The sequence below is a fragment of the Scyliorhinus canicula genome, chromosome 30 (genome assembly GCF_902713615.1).
Source record: "Scyliorhinus canicula chromosome 30, sScyCan1.1, whole genome shotgun sequence".
Taxonomy (NCBI): Eukaryota; Metazoa; Chordata; class Chondrichthyes; order Carcharhiniformes; family Scyliorhinidae; genus Scyliorhinus; species Scyliorhinus canicula.
The window spans coordinates 10,044,658-10,060,186 of record NC_052175.1 but is presented as its reverse complement, the minus strand read 5'-3'; positions in this window follow the sequence as shown (position 1 = coordinate 10,060,186).

The window sequence follows — 15,529 nt, the reverse complement described above, 5'->3', positions numbered from 1 at the left end:
GGAATTGTTACGCTCACTGTTATTACTGTAACACAGGATGAGAAGTGTTACACACACTGTTTTAACTGTAACACAGGATTAGAATTATTACACTCACTGTAATTACTGTAACACAGGATGTGAAGTTTACACTCACTGTTATTACTGTAACACAGGATGAGAATTGTTACACTCACTGTTATTACTGTAACACAGGATGAGAATTGTTACACTAGCTGTTATTACTGTAACACAGGATGAGAATTGTTACACTCAGAGTTATTCCTGTGTCACAGAATGAGAAATCTTACACTCACTGTTATTACTGTAACACAGGATGAGGATCGTCACACTCACAGTCATAACTGTAACAGAGGATGAGAAGTTTACACTCACTGGTATTACTGTAACAGAGGATGAGAATTGTTACACACACTTTTATTACTGTTAAACATGTTTGGAATTGTTACGCTCACTGTTTTTACTGTAACACAGGATGAGAATTGTTACACTCACTGTTATTACTGTAACACAGCATGAGAATTATTACACTCATTGTAATTACTGTAACACAGAATGAGAAGTTTATACTCACTGTTATTACAGTAACACAGCATGAGCATTGTTACACTAACTGTTATTATTGTAACACAGGATGAGAATTGTTACACTAGCTGTTATTACTGTAACACAGGATGAGAATTGTTACACTAAGAGTTAGTCCTGTGTCACAGGATGAGAAGTCTTACACTCACTGTTATTATTGTAACACAGGATGAAAATTGATACACTCACTGTTATTACTGTAACAGAGGATGAGAAGTTTACCCTCACTGTTATTACTGTAACAGAGAATGAGAATTGTTACACACACTTTTATTTCTGTAAAACAGTTTTGGAATTGTTACGCTCACTGTTTTTACTGTAACACAGGATGAGAATTGTTACACTCACTGTTATTACTGTAACACAGCATGAGAATTAGTACACACATTGTAATTACTGTAACACAGGACGAGAAGTTTATACTCACTATTATTACTGTAACACAGGATGAGAATTGTTACACTCAGAGTAATTCCTGTGTCACAGGATGAGAAGTGTTACACTCACTGTTATTACTGTAACACAGGATGAGGATCGTCACACTCACTGTTATTACTGTAACAGAGGATGAGATGTTTACACTCACTGTTATTACTGTAACAGAGGATGAGAATTGTTGCACTCAGAGTTTTTCCTGTGTCACAGGGTGAGAAGTGTTACACTCACTGTTATTACTGTAACACAGGATGAGAATCGTCACACTCACTGTTATAACTGTAACAGAGGATGAGTATTGTTACACTCACTGTTATTACTGTAACACAGCATGAGAATTGTTACACTCAGAGTTATTCATGTGTCACAGGATGAGTAGTGTTACACTCACTTTTATTACAGCAACACAGGATGAGGATCGTCACACTCACTGTTTTTTCTGTAACAGAGGATGAGAATTTTACACTCACTGTGATTACTGTAACACAGGATGAGAATTGTTACACTCAGAGTTATTCCTGTGTCACATGATGAGAAGTGTTACATTCACTGTTATTACTTTGACACAGGATGTGGATCGTCAAACTCACTGTTATTACTGTAACAGAGGATGAGAAGTTTACACTCACTGTTATTACTGTAACACAGGATGAGAATCATTACACTCACTGTTATTACTGTAACACAGGATGAGAAGTGTTACACACACTTTTATTACTGTAACACAGGTTTGGAATTGTTACGCTCACTGTTATTACTGTAAGACAGGATGAGAATTGTTACACTCACTGTTATCACTGTAAAAGAGGATGAGAAGTTTACACTCACTGTTATTACTGTAACACAGGATGAGAATTGTTACACACACTTTTATTACTGTAACACAGGATTTGAATTTTTACGCTCACTGTTATTACTGTAACACAGGATGAGAATTGTTACACTCACTGTTATTACTGTAACACAGCATGAGAATTATTACACTCATTGTAATTACTGTAACACAGGATGAGAAGTTTATACTCACTGTTATTACAGTAACACAGGATGAGAATTGTTACACTCACTGTTATTACTGTAACACAGGATGTGAATTGTTACACTAGCTGTTATTACTGTAACACAGAATGAGAATTGTTACACTCAGAGTTATTCCTGTGTCACAGTATGAGAATTGTTACACTCACTGTTATCACTGTAACAGAGGATGAGAAGTTTACACTCACTGTTATTACTGTAACACAGGATGAGAATTGTTACACACACTTTTATTACTGTAACACAGGATTGGAATTGTTACGCTCACTGTTATTACTGTAACACAGGATGAGAATTGTTACACTCACTGTTTTAACTGTAACACAGGATGAGAATTATTACACTCACTGTAATTACTGTAACACAGGATGTGAAGTTTACACTCACTGTTATTACTGTAACACAGGATGAGAATTTTTACACTCACTGTTATTACTGTAACACAGGATGAGAATTGTTAAACTAGCTGTTATTACTGTAACACAGGATGAGAATTGTTACACTCAGAGTTATTCCTGTGTCACAGAATGAGAAATCTTACACTCACTGTTATTACTGTAACACAGGATGAGGATCGTCACACTCACAGTCATAACTGTAACAGAGGATGAGAAGTTTACACTCACTGGTATTACTGTAACAGAGGATGAGAATTGTTACACACACTTTAATTACTGTTAAACAGGTTTGGAATTGTTACGCTCACTGTTTTTACTGTAACACAGGATGAGAATTGTTACACTCACTGTTATTACTGTAACACAGCATGAGAATTATTACACTCATTGTAATTACTGTAACACAGAATGAGAAGTTTATACTCACTGTTATTACAGTAACACAGCATGAGCATTGTTACACTAACTGTTATTATTGTAACACAGGATGAGAATTGTTACACTAGCTGTTATTACTGTAACACAGGATGAGAATTGTTACACTCAGAGTTAGTCCTGTGTCACAGGATGAGAAGTCTTACACTCACTGTTATTACTGTAACACAGGATGAGAATTGATACACTCACTGTTATTACTGTAACAGAGGATGAGAAGTTTACCCTCACTGTTATTACTGTAACAGAGAATGAGAATTGTTACACACACTTTTATTTCTGTAAAACAGTTTTGGAATTGTTACGCTCACTGTTTTTACTGTAACACAGGATGAGAATTGTTACACTCACTGTTATTACTGTAACACAGCATGAGAATTAGTACACACATTGTAATTACTGTAACACAGGACGAGAAGTTTATACTCACTATTATTACTGTAACACAGGATGAGAATTGTTACACTCAGAGTAATTCCTGTGTCACAGGATGAGAAGTGTTACACTCACTGTTATTACTGTAACACAGGATGAGGATCGTCACACTCACTGTTATTACTGTAACAGAGGATGAGAAGTTTACACTCACTGTTATTACTGTAACAGAGGATGAGAATTGTTGCACTCAGAGTTTTTCCTGTGTCACAGGGTGAGAAGTGTTACACTCACTGTTATTACTGTAACACAGGATGAGAATCGTCACACTCACTGTTATAACTGTAACAGAGGATGAGTATTGTTACACTCACTGTTATTACTGTAACACAGCATGAGAATTGTTACACTCAGAGTTATTCATGTGTCACAGGATGAGTAGTGTTACACTCACTTTTATTACAGTAACACAGGATGAGGATCGTCACACTCACTGTTTTTTCTGTAACAGAGGATGAGAATTTTACACTCACTGTGATTACTGTAACACAGGATGAGAATTGTTACACTCAGAGTTATTCCTGTGTCACATGATGAGAAGTGTTACATTCACTGTTATTACTTTGACACAGGATGTGGATCGTCAAACTCACTGTTATTACTGTAACAGAGGATGAGAAGTTTACACTCACTGTTATTACTGTAACACAGGATGAGAATCATTACACTCACTGTTATTACTGTAACACAGGATGAGAAGTGTTACACACACTTTTATTACTGTAACACAGGTTTGGAATTGTTACGCTCACTGTTATTACTGTAAGACAGGATGAGAATTGTTACACTCACTGTTATCACTGTAAAAGAGGATGAGAAGTTTACACTCACTGTTATTACTGTAACACAGGATGAGAATTGTTACACACACTTTTATTACTGTAACACAGGATTTGAATTTTTACGCTCACTGTTATTACTGTAACACAGGATGAGAATTGTTACACTCACTGTTATTACTGTAACACAGCATGAGAATTATTACACTCATTGTAATTACTGTAACACAGGATGAGAAGTTTATACTCACTGTTATTACAGTAACACAGGATGAGAATTGTTACACTCACTGTTATTACTGTAACACAGGATGTGAATTGTTACACTAGCTGTTATTACTGTAACACAGAATGAGAATTGTTACACTCAGAGTTATTCCTGTGTCACAGTATGAGAATTGTTACACTCACTGTTATCACTGTAACAGAGGATGAGAAGTTTACACTCACTGTTATTACTGTAACACAGGATGAGAATTGTTACACACACTTTTATTACTGTAACACAGGATTGGAATTGTTACGCTCACTGTTATTACTGTAACACAGGATGAGAATTGTTACACTCACTGTTTTAACTGTAACACAGGATGAGAATTATTACACTCACTGTAATTACTGTAACACAGGATGTGAAGATTACACTCACTGTTATTACTGTAACACAGGATGAGAATTGTTACACTCACTGTTACTACTGTAACACAGGATGAGAATTGTTACACTAGCTGTTATTACTGTAACACAGGATGAGAATTGTTACACTCAGAGTTATTCCTGTGTCACAGAATGAGAAATCTTACACTCACTGTTATTACTGTAACACAGGATGAGGATCGTCACACTCACAGTCATAACTGTAACAGAGGATGAGAAGTTTACACTCACTGGTATTACTGTAACAGAGGATGAGAATTGTTACACACACTTTAATTACTGTTAAACAGGTTTGGAATTGTTACGCTCACTGTTTTTACTGTAACACAGGATGAGAATTGTTACACTCACTGTTATTACTGTAACACAGCATGATAATTATTACACTCATTGTAATTACTGTAACACAGAATGAGAAGTTTATACTCACTGTTATTACAGTAACACAGCATGAGCATTGTTACACTAACTGTTATTATTGTAACACAGGATGAGAATTGTTACACTAGCTGTTATTACTGTAACACAGGATGAGATTTGTTACACTCAGAGTTAGTCCTGTGTCACAGGATGAGAAGTCTTACACTCACTGTTATTACTGTAACACAGGATGAGAATTGATACACTCACTGTTATTACTGTAACAGAGGATGAGAAGTTTACCCTCACTGTTATTACTGTAACAGAGAATGAGAATTGTTACACACACTTTTATTTCTGTAAAACAGTTTTGGAATTGTTACGCTCACTGTTTTTACTGTAACACAGGATGAGAATTGTTACACTCACTGTTATTACTGTAACACAGCATGAGAATTAGTACACACATTGTAATTACTGTAACACAGGACGAGAAGTTTATACTCACTATTATTACTGTAACACAGGATGAGAATTGTTACACTCACTGTTGTTACTGTAACACAAGATGAGAATTGTTACACTCACTGTTATTACTGTAACACGGGATGAGAATTGTTACACTCAGAGTAATTCCTGTGTCACAGGATGAGAAGTGTTACACTCACTGTTATTACTGTAACACAGGATGAGGATCGTCACACTCACTGTTATTACTGTAACAGAGGATGAGAAGTTCACACTCACTGTTATTACTGTAACAGAGGATGAGAATTGTTGCACTCAGAGTTTTTCCTGTGTCACAGGTTGAGAAGTGTTACACTCACTGTTATTACTGTAACACATGATGAGAATCGTCACACTCACTGTTATAACTGTAACAGAGGATGAGAATTGTTACACTCACTGTTATTACTGTAACACAGCATGAGAATTGTTACACTCAGAGTTATTCATGTGTCACAGAATGAGTAGTGTTACACTCACTTTTATTACAGTAACACAGGATGAGGATCGTCACACTCACTGTTATTTCTGTAACAGAGGATGAGAATTTTACACTCACTGTGATTACTGTAACACAGGATGAGAATTGTTACACTCAGAGTTATTCCTGTGTCACAGGATGAGAAGTGTTACATTCACTGTTATTACTTTAACACAGGATGTGGATCGTCAAACTCACTGTTATTACTGTAACAGAGGATGAGAAGTTTACACTCAATGTTATTACTGTTACAGAGGATGAGAATTGTTACACACACTTTTATTACTGTGACACAGGATGAGAATTGTTACACTCACTGTTGTTACTGCAACACAGGATGAGAATTGTTACACTGGCTGTGATTACTGTAACACAGGGTGAAAATTGTTACACAGAGTTATTCCTGTATCACAGGATGAGAAGTCGTACACTCACTGTTATTACTGTAACACAGGATGAGGATCGTCACACTCACTGTTATTACTGAAACAGAGGATGAGAAGTTTACACTCACTGTTATTACTGTAACACAGGATGAGAAATGTTACACTCACTGTTATTACTGTAAAACAGCATGAGAATTATTACACTCACTGTAATTACTGTAAAACAGGATGAGAAGTTTATACTCACTGTTATCACTGTAACAGAGGATGAGAAGTTTACACTCACTGTTATCACAGTAACAGAGGATGAGAAGTTTACACTGACTGTTATTACTGTAACACAGGATGAGAATTGTTACACACACATTTATTACTGTAAAAAAGGATTGGAATTGCTACGCTCACTGTTATTACTGTAACACAGGATGAGAATTTTTACACTCACTGTTATTACTGTAACACAGGATGAGAATTATAACACTCACTGTAATTACTGTAACACAGGATGAGAAGTTTACACTCACTGTTATTACAGTAACACAGGATGAGAATTGTTCCACTCACTGTTATTACTGTAACACAGGTTTGGAATTGTTACGCTCACTTTTATTATTGTAACACAGGATGAGAATTGTTACACTCACTGTAAATACTGTAACACAGGATGAGAAGTTTACACTCACTGTTATTTCTGTAACACAGGATGAGAATTGTTACACTCACTGTAATTACTGTAACACAGGATGAGAAGTTTACACTCACTGTTATTACTGTAACACAGGATGAGAATTGTTACACTCACTGTTATTACTGTAATACAGGATGAGAATTGTTACACTCACTGTTATTACTGTAATTCAGGATGAGAAGTGTCACACTCACTGTTATTACTGTAACACAGGATGAGTAGCGTCACACTCACTGTTATCACTGTAACAGAGGATGAGAAGTCTACACTCACTGTTATTATTGTAACAGAGGATGAGAATTGTTACACTCACTGTTATTACTGTAACAGAGGATGAGAAGTTTACACTCACTGTTATTACTGTAACAGAGGATGAGAATTGTTACACACACTTTTATTACTGTAACACATGTTTGGAATTGTTACGCTCACTGTTATTACTGGAACAGGATGAGAATTGTTACATTCACTGTTATTACTGTAACACAGCATGAGAATTATTAAACTCACTGTAATTAGTGTAAGACAGGATGAGAATTGTTACACCAGCTGTTATTGCTGTAATACAGGATGAGAATTGTTACACTCAGAGTTATTCGTGCGTCACAGGATGAGAAGTCTTACACTGTTATTACTGTAACACAGGATGAGTAGCGTCACACTCACTGTTATTACTGTAACAGAGGATGAGAAGTTTACACTCACTTATTATTGTAACAGAGGATGAGAATTCTTACACTCATTGTTATTACTGTAACACAGGTTTTGAATTGTTACGCTCACTGTTATTACTGTAACACAGGATGAGGATCGTTACACTCACTGTTATTACTGTAACACTGGATGAGAAGTTTACACTCACTGTTATTACTGTAACACAGGATGAGAATTGTTACGCTCACTGGAATTACTGTAAACCAGGATGAGAATTGTTGCGCTCACTGTTATTACTGTAAGAAGTCTTACAACACCAGGTTAAAGTCCAACAGGTTTGTTTCAAACACGAGCTTTCGGAGCACGGCTCCTTCTTCAGGTGAATGGAAAGGCTTGTTCCAGAAATGTTTATATAGACACAGTCAGAGATGCCCCGGAATGCGAGCACCTGCAGGCAATCAAATCGTCAAAGATGCAGAGAGAGAGGTAACTCCAGGTTAAAGAGGTGTGAATTGTCCCAAGCCAGTTCAGTCGGTAGGCCTCTGCAAGTCCAGGCTTGTTGGTGGGGGCCGAATGTAATGCGACATGAATCCCAGATCCCGGTTGAGTCCGCATTCATGCGTGCGGAACTTAGCTATAAGTTTTTGCTCAGCAATTTTGCGTTGTCGCGTCTCCTGAAGGCCTCCTTGTAGAATGCTGACCCGGAGATCAGAGGCTGAATGTCCTTGACTGCTGAAGTGTTCCCCAACTGGAAGGGAACAGTCCTGCCTGTTGATAGTCGCGACTATCAACAGGCAGGACTGTTCCCTTCCAGTTGGGGAACACTTCAGCAGTCAAGGACATTCAGCCTCTGATCTCCGGGTCAGCATTCTACAAGGAGGCCTTCAGGAGACGCGACAACGCAAAATTGCTGAGCAAAAACTTATAGCTAAGTTCCGCACGCATGAATGCGGACTCAACCGGGATCTGGGATTCATGTCGCATTACATTCGGCCCCCACCAACAAGCCTGGACTTGCAGAGGCCTACCGACTGAACTGGCTTGGGACAATTCACACCTCTTTAACCTGGAGTTACCTCTCTCTCTGCATCTTTGACGATTTGATTGCCTGCAGGTGCTCGCATTCCGGGGCATCTCTGACTGTGTCTATATAAACATTTCTGGAACAAGCCTTTCCATTCACCTGAAGAAGGAGCCGTGCTCCGAAAGCTCGTGTTTGAAACAAACCTGTTGGACTTTAACCTGGTGTTGTAAGACTTCTTACTGTGCTCACCCCAGTCCAACGCCGGCATCTCCACATCATGTTATTACTGTAACACAGGATGAGAAGTTTACACTCACTGTTATTACTGTAACACAGGATGAGAATTGTTACACTCACTGTTATTACTGTAACACAGGATTTGAATTGTTACACTAGCTGTTATTACTGTAACACAGGATGAGAATTGTTACACTCACTGTTATTACTGTAACACAGGATGAGAATTATTACACTCACTGTAATTACTGTAACACATGATGAGAAGTTTACACTCACTGTTATTACTGTAACACAGGATGAGAATTATTACACTCACTGTAATTACTGTAACACATGATGAGAAGTTTACACTCACAGTTATAACTGTAACACAGGATGAGAATTGTTACACTCAGAGTTATTCCTGTGTCACAGGATGAGAAGTCCTACACTCACTGTTATTACTGTAACACAGGATGAGAATTGTTACACTCACTGTTATTACTGTAACAGAGGATGAGATGTTTACACTCACTGTTATTACTGTTACAGAGGATGGTAATTGTTACACTTTTATTACTGTAAACAGGTTTGGAATTGTTACGCTCACTGTTTTTACTGTAACACAGGATGAGAATTGGTGCACTCGCTGTTATTACTGTAACAGTGCATGAGAATTATTACACTCATTGTAATTACTGTAACACAGGATGATAAGTTTATACTCACTGTTATTACAGTAACACAGGATGAGAATTGTTACACTCACTGTTATTACTGTAACACTGGATGAGAATTGTTACACTCACTGTTATTACTGTAACACGGGATGAGAATTGTTACACTCAGAGTAATTCCTGTGTCACAGGATGAGAAGTGTTACACTCACTGTTATTAATGTAACAGGATGAGGATCGTCACAGTCACTGTTATTACTGTAACAGAGGATGAGAAGTTTACACTCACTGTTATTACTGTAGCAGAGGATGATAATTGTTACACTCAGAGTTATTCCTGTGTCACAGGGTGAGAAGTATTACACTCACTGTTATTACTGTAACACAGGATGAGGATCGTCACACTCACTGTTATTACTGTAACAGAGGATGAGAATTTTACACTCACTGTTATTACTGTAACACAGGATGAGAATTGTTACTTTCAGAGTTATTCCTGTGTCACAGGATGAGAAGTGTTACACTCACTGTTATTACTGTAACAGAGGATGAGGATTGTTACACACACTTTTATTACTGTAACACAGGTTGAGAATTGTTACACTCACTGTTATCACTGTAACAGAGGATGAGAAGTTTCCACTCTCTGTTATTACTGTAACAGAGGATGAGAAATTGTACACACACTTTTATTACTGTAACACATGTTTGGAACTGTTACGCTCACTGTTATTACTGTAACACAGGGTGAGAATTGTTACACTCACTGTTATTACTGTAACACAGGATGAGAATTATTACACTCAGTGTAATTACTGTAACACAGGATGAGAAGTTTACACTCACTGTTATTACTGTAACACAGGATAAGAATTGTTACACTCACTGTTGATTCTGTAACACAGGATGAGAATTGTTACACTAGCTGTGATTACTGTAACACAGGATGAGAATTGTTACACTCAGAGTTATTCCTGTATCACAGGATGAGAAGTGTTACACTCATTATTATTACTGTAACACAGGATGAGGATTGTCACACTCACTGTTATCACTGTAACAGAGGATGAGAATTGTTACACTCAGAGTTATTCCTGTGTCACAGGATGAGAAGTGTTACACTCACTGTTATTACTGTAACACAGGATGAGGATCGTCACACTCACTGTTATTACTGTAACAGTGGGTGAGAAGTTTACACTCACTGTTATTACTGTAACAGAGGATGAGAATTGCTATACACACTTTTATTACTGTAACACAGGTTTGGAATTGTTACGCTCACTTTTAATACTGTAACACAGGATGAGAATTGTTACACTCACTGTTATAACTGTAACACAGGATGAGAATTGTTACATTCAGAGTTATTCCTGTGTCACAGGATGAGTAGTGTTGCACTCACTTTTATTACTGTAACACAGGATGAGGATCGTCACACTCACTGTTATTGCTGTAACAGAGGATGAGAATTTTACACTCACTGTTATTACTGTAACACAGGATGAGAATTGTTACATTCACTGTTATTACTGTAACACAGAATGAGAGTTGTTGCACTCACTGTTATTACTGTAACACGTGATGAGAATTGTTACACTCAGAGTAATTCCTGTGTCACAGGATGAGAAGTGTTACACTCATTATTATTACTGTAACACAGGATGAGGATCGTCACACTCACTGTTATCACTGTAACAGAGGATGAGAAGTTTACACTCACTGTTATTACTGTAATAGAGGATGAGAATTGTTACACTCAGAGTTATTCCTGTGTCACAGGATGAGAAGTGTTACACTCACTGTTATTACTGTAACACAGGATGTGGATCGTCACACTCACTGTTATTACTGTAACAGTGGGTGAGAAGTTTACACTCACTGTTATTACTGTAACAGAGGATGAGAATTGCTATACACACTTTTATTACTGTAACACTGGTTTGGAATTGTTACGCTCACTTTTAATACTGTAACACAGGATGAGAATTGTTACACTCACTGTTATAACTGTAACACAGGATGAGAATTGTTACATTCAGAGTTATTCCTGTGTCACAGGATGAGTAGTGTTGCACTCACTTTTATTACTGTAACACAGGATGAGGATCGTCACACACTGTTATTACTGTAACAGAGGATGAGAATTTTACACTCACTGTTATTACTGTAACACAGGATGAGAATTGTTACACTCAGAGTTATTACTGTGTCACAGGATGCGAAGTGTTACACTCACTGTTATTACTGTAACACAGGATGAAGATCGTCAAACTCACTGTTATTACTGTAACAGAGGATGAGAAGTTTACACTCACTGTTATTACTGTAACAGAGGATGAGAATTGTTACACACACTTTTAATACTGTATCACACGTTTGGAATTGTTGCCCTCACTGTCTTTACTGTAACACAGGATGAGAATTCTTACACTCACTGTTATCACTGTAACAGAGGATTAGAAGTTTGCACTCACTGTTATTACTGTAACAGAGGATGAGAATTGTTACACACACTTTTATTACTGTAACACAGGTTTGGAATTTTTATGCTCACTGTTATTACTGTAACACAGGATGAGAATTGTTACACTCACTGTTATTACTGTAACACATGATGAGAATTATTACTCTCACTGTAATTACTGTAACACAGGATGAGTAGTTTACACTCACTGTTATTACTGTAACACAGGATGAGAATTGTTACACTCACTGTTGTTACTGTAACACAGGATGAGAATTGTTACACTAGCTGTGATTACTGTAACACAGGATGAGAATTGTTACACTCAGAGTTATTCCTGTATCACAGGATGAGAAGTCTTACACTCACTGTTATTACTGTAACACAAAATGAGGATCGTCACACTCACTGTAATTACTGTAACACAGGATGAGAATTATTACACTCACTGTAATTACTGTAACACAGAATGAGAAGTTTACTCTCACTGTTATTACTGTAACACAGGATGAGAATTGTTACACTCACTGTTATTACTGAAACACAGGATTTGAATTGTTACACTAGCTGTTATTACTGTAACACAGGATGAGAATTGTTTCACTCACTGTTATTACTGTAACACAGCATGATAATTATTACACTCATTGTAATTACTGTAACACAGGATGAGAAGTTTATACTCACTGTTATTACAGTAACACAGGATAAGAATTGTTACACTCACTGTTATTACTGTAACACAGGATGTGAATTGTTACACTAGCTGTTATTTCTGTAACACAGGATGAGAATTGTTACACTCACTGTTATTTCTGTAACACAGGATGAGAATTATTACACTCACTGTAATTACTGTAACACATGATGAGAAGTTTACACTCACTGTTATTACTGTAACACAGGATGAGAATTATTACACTCACTGTAATTACTGTAACACATGATGAGAAGTTTACACTCACAGTTATTACTGCAACACAGGATGAGAATTGTTACACTCAGAGTTATTCCTGTGTCACAGGATGAGAAGTCCTACACTCACTGTTATTACTGTAACACAGGATGAGAATTGTTACACACTGTTATTACTGTAACAGAGGATGAGAAGTTTACACTCACTGTTATTACTGTAACAGAGGATGAGAATTGTTACACACACTTTTATTACTGTAAAACAGGTTTGGAATTGTTACGCTCACTGTTTTTACTGTAACACAGGATGAGAATTGGTGCACTCACTGTTATTACTGTAACACTGCATGAGAATTATTACACTCATTGTAATTACTGTAACACAGGATGAGAAGTTTATACTCACTGTTATTACAGTAACACAGGATGAGAATTGTTACACTCACTGTTATTACTGTAACACTGGATGAGAATTGTTACACTCACTGTTATTACTGTAACACGGGATGAGAATTGTTACACTCAGAGTAATTCCTGTGTCACAGGATGAGAAGTGTTACACTCACTGTTATTAATGTAACAGGATGAGGATCGTCACAGTCACTGTTATGACTGTAACAGAGGATGAGAAGTTTACACTCACTGTTATTACTGTAACAGAGGATGAGAATTGTTACACTCAGAGTTATTCCTGTGTCAAAGGGTGAGAAGTGTTACACTCACTGTTATTACTGTAACACAGGATGAGGATCGTCACACTCACTGTTATTACTGTGACAGATGATGATAATTGTTACACTCACTGTTATTACTGTAACACAGGAAGAGAATGGTTACACTCAGAGTTATTCCTGTGTCACAGGATGAGTAGTGTTACACTCACTTTTATTACTGTAACACAGGATGAGGATCGTCACACTCACTGTTATTACTGTAACAGAGGATGAAAATTTTACACTCACTGTTATTACTGTAACACAGGATGAGAATTGTTACACTCAGAGTTATTCCTGTGTCACAGGATGAGAAGTGTTACACTTACTGTTATTACTGTAACACAGGATGAGGATCGTCACACTCACTGTTATTAATGTAACAGAGGATGAGAAGTTTACACTCACTGTTATTACTGTAACAGAGGATGAGAATTGTTACACACACTTTTATTACTGTAACACACGGTTGGAATTGTTACGCTCACTGTTATTACTGTAACACAGGATGAGAATTGTTACACTCACTGTAATCACTGTAACAGAGGATGAGAAGTTTACACTCTCTGTTATTACTGTAACAGAGGATGAGAATTTGTACACACACTGTTATTACTGTAACACAGGATGAGAATTGTTACACTCACTGTTATTACTGTAACACAGGATGAGAATTGTTACACTAGCTGTGATTACTGTAACACAGGATGAGAATTATTACACTCAGTGTAATTACTGTAACACAGGATGAGAATTGTTACACTCACTGTTGTTTCTGTAACAGAGGATGAGAATTGTTACACTAGCTGTGATTACTGTAACACAGGATGAGAATTGTTACACTCAGAGTTATTCCTGTATCACAGGATGAGAAGTCTTACACTCACTGTTATTACTGTAACACAGGATGAGGATCGTCACACTCAATGTTATCACTGTAACAGAGGATGAGAAGTTTACACTCACTGTTATTACTGTAATAGAGGATGAGAATTGTTACACTCAGAGTTATTCCTGTGTCACAGGATGAGAAGTGTTACACTCACTGTTATTACTGTAACACAGGATGAGGATCGTCACACTCACTGTTATGACTGTAACAGTGGATGAGAAGTTTACACTCACTGTTATTACTGTAACAGAGGATGAGAATTGTTATACACACTTTTATTACTGTAACACAGGTTTGGAATTGTTACGCTCACTTTTATTACTGTAACACAGGATGAGAATTGTTACACTCACTGTTATAACTGTAGCACAGGATGAGAATTGTTACACTCAGAGTTATTCCTGTGTCACAGGATGAGTAGTGTTGCACTCACTTTTATTACTGTAACACAGGATGAGGATCGTCACACTCACTGTTATTACTGTAACAGAGGATGAGAATTTTACACTCACTGTTATTACTGTAACACAGGATGAGAATTGTTACACTCAGAGTTATTACTGTGTCACAGGATGCGAAGTGTTACACTCACTGTTATTACTGTAACACAGGATGAGGATCGTCAAACTCACTGTTATTACTGTAACAGAGGATGAGAAGTTTACACTCACTGTTATTACTGTAACAGAGGATGGGAATTGTTACACACACTTTTAATACTGTATCAAACGTTTGGAATTGTTACGCTCACTGTCTTTACTGTAACACAGGATGAGAATTGTTA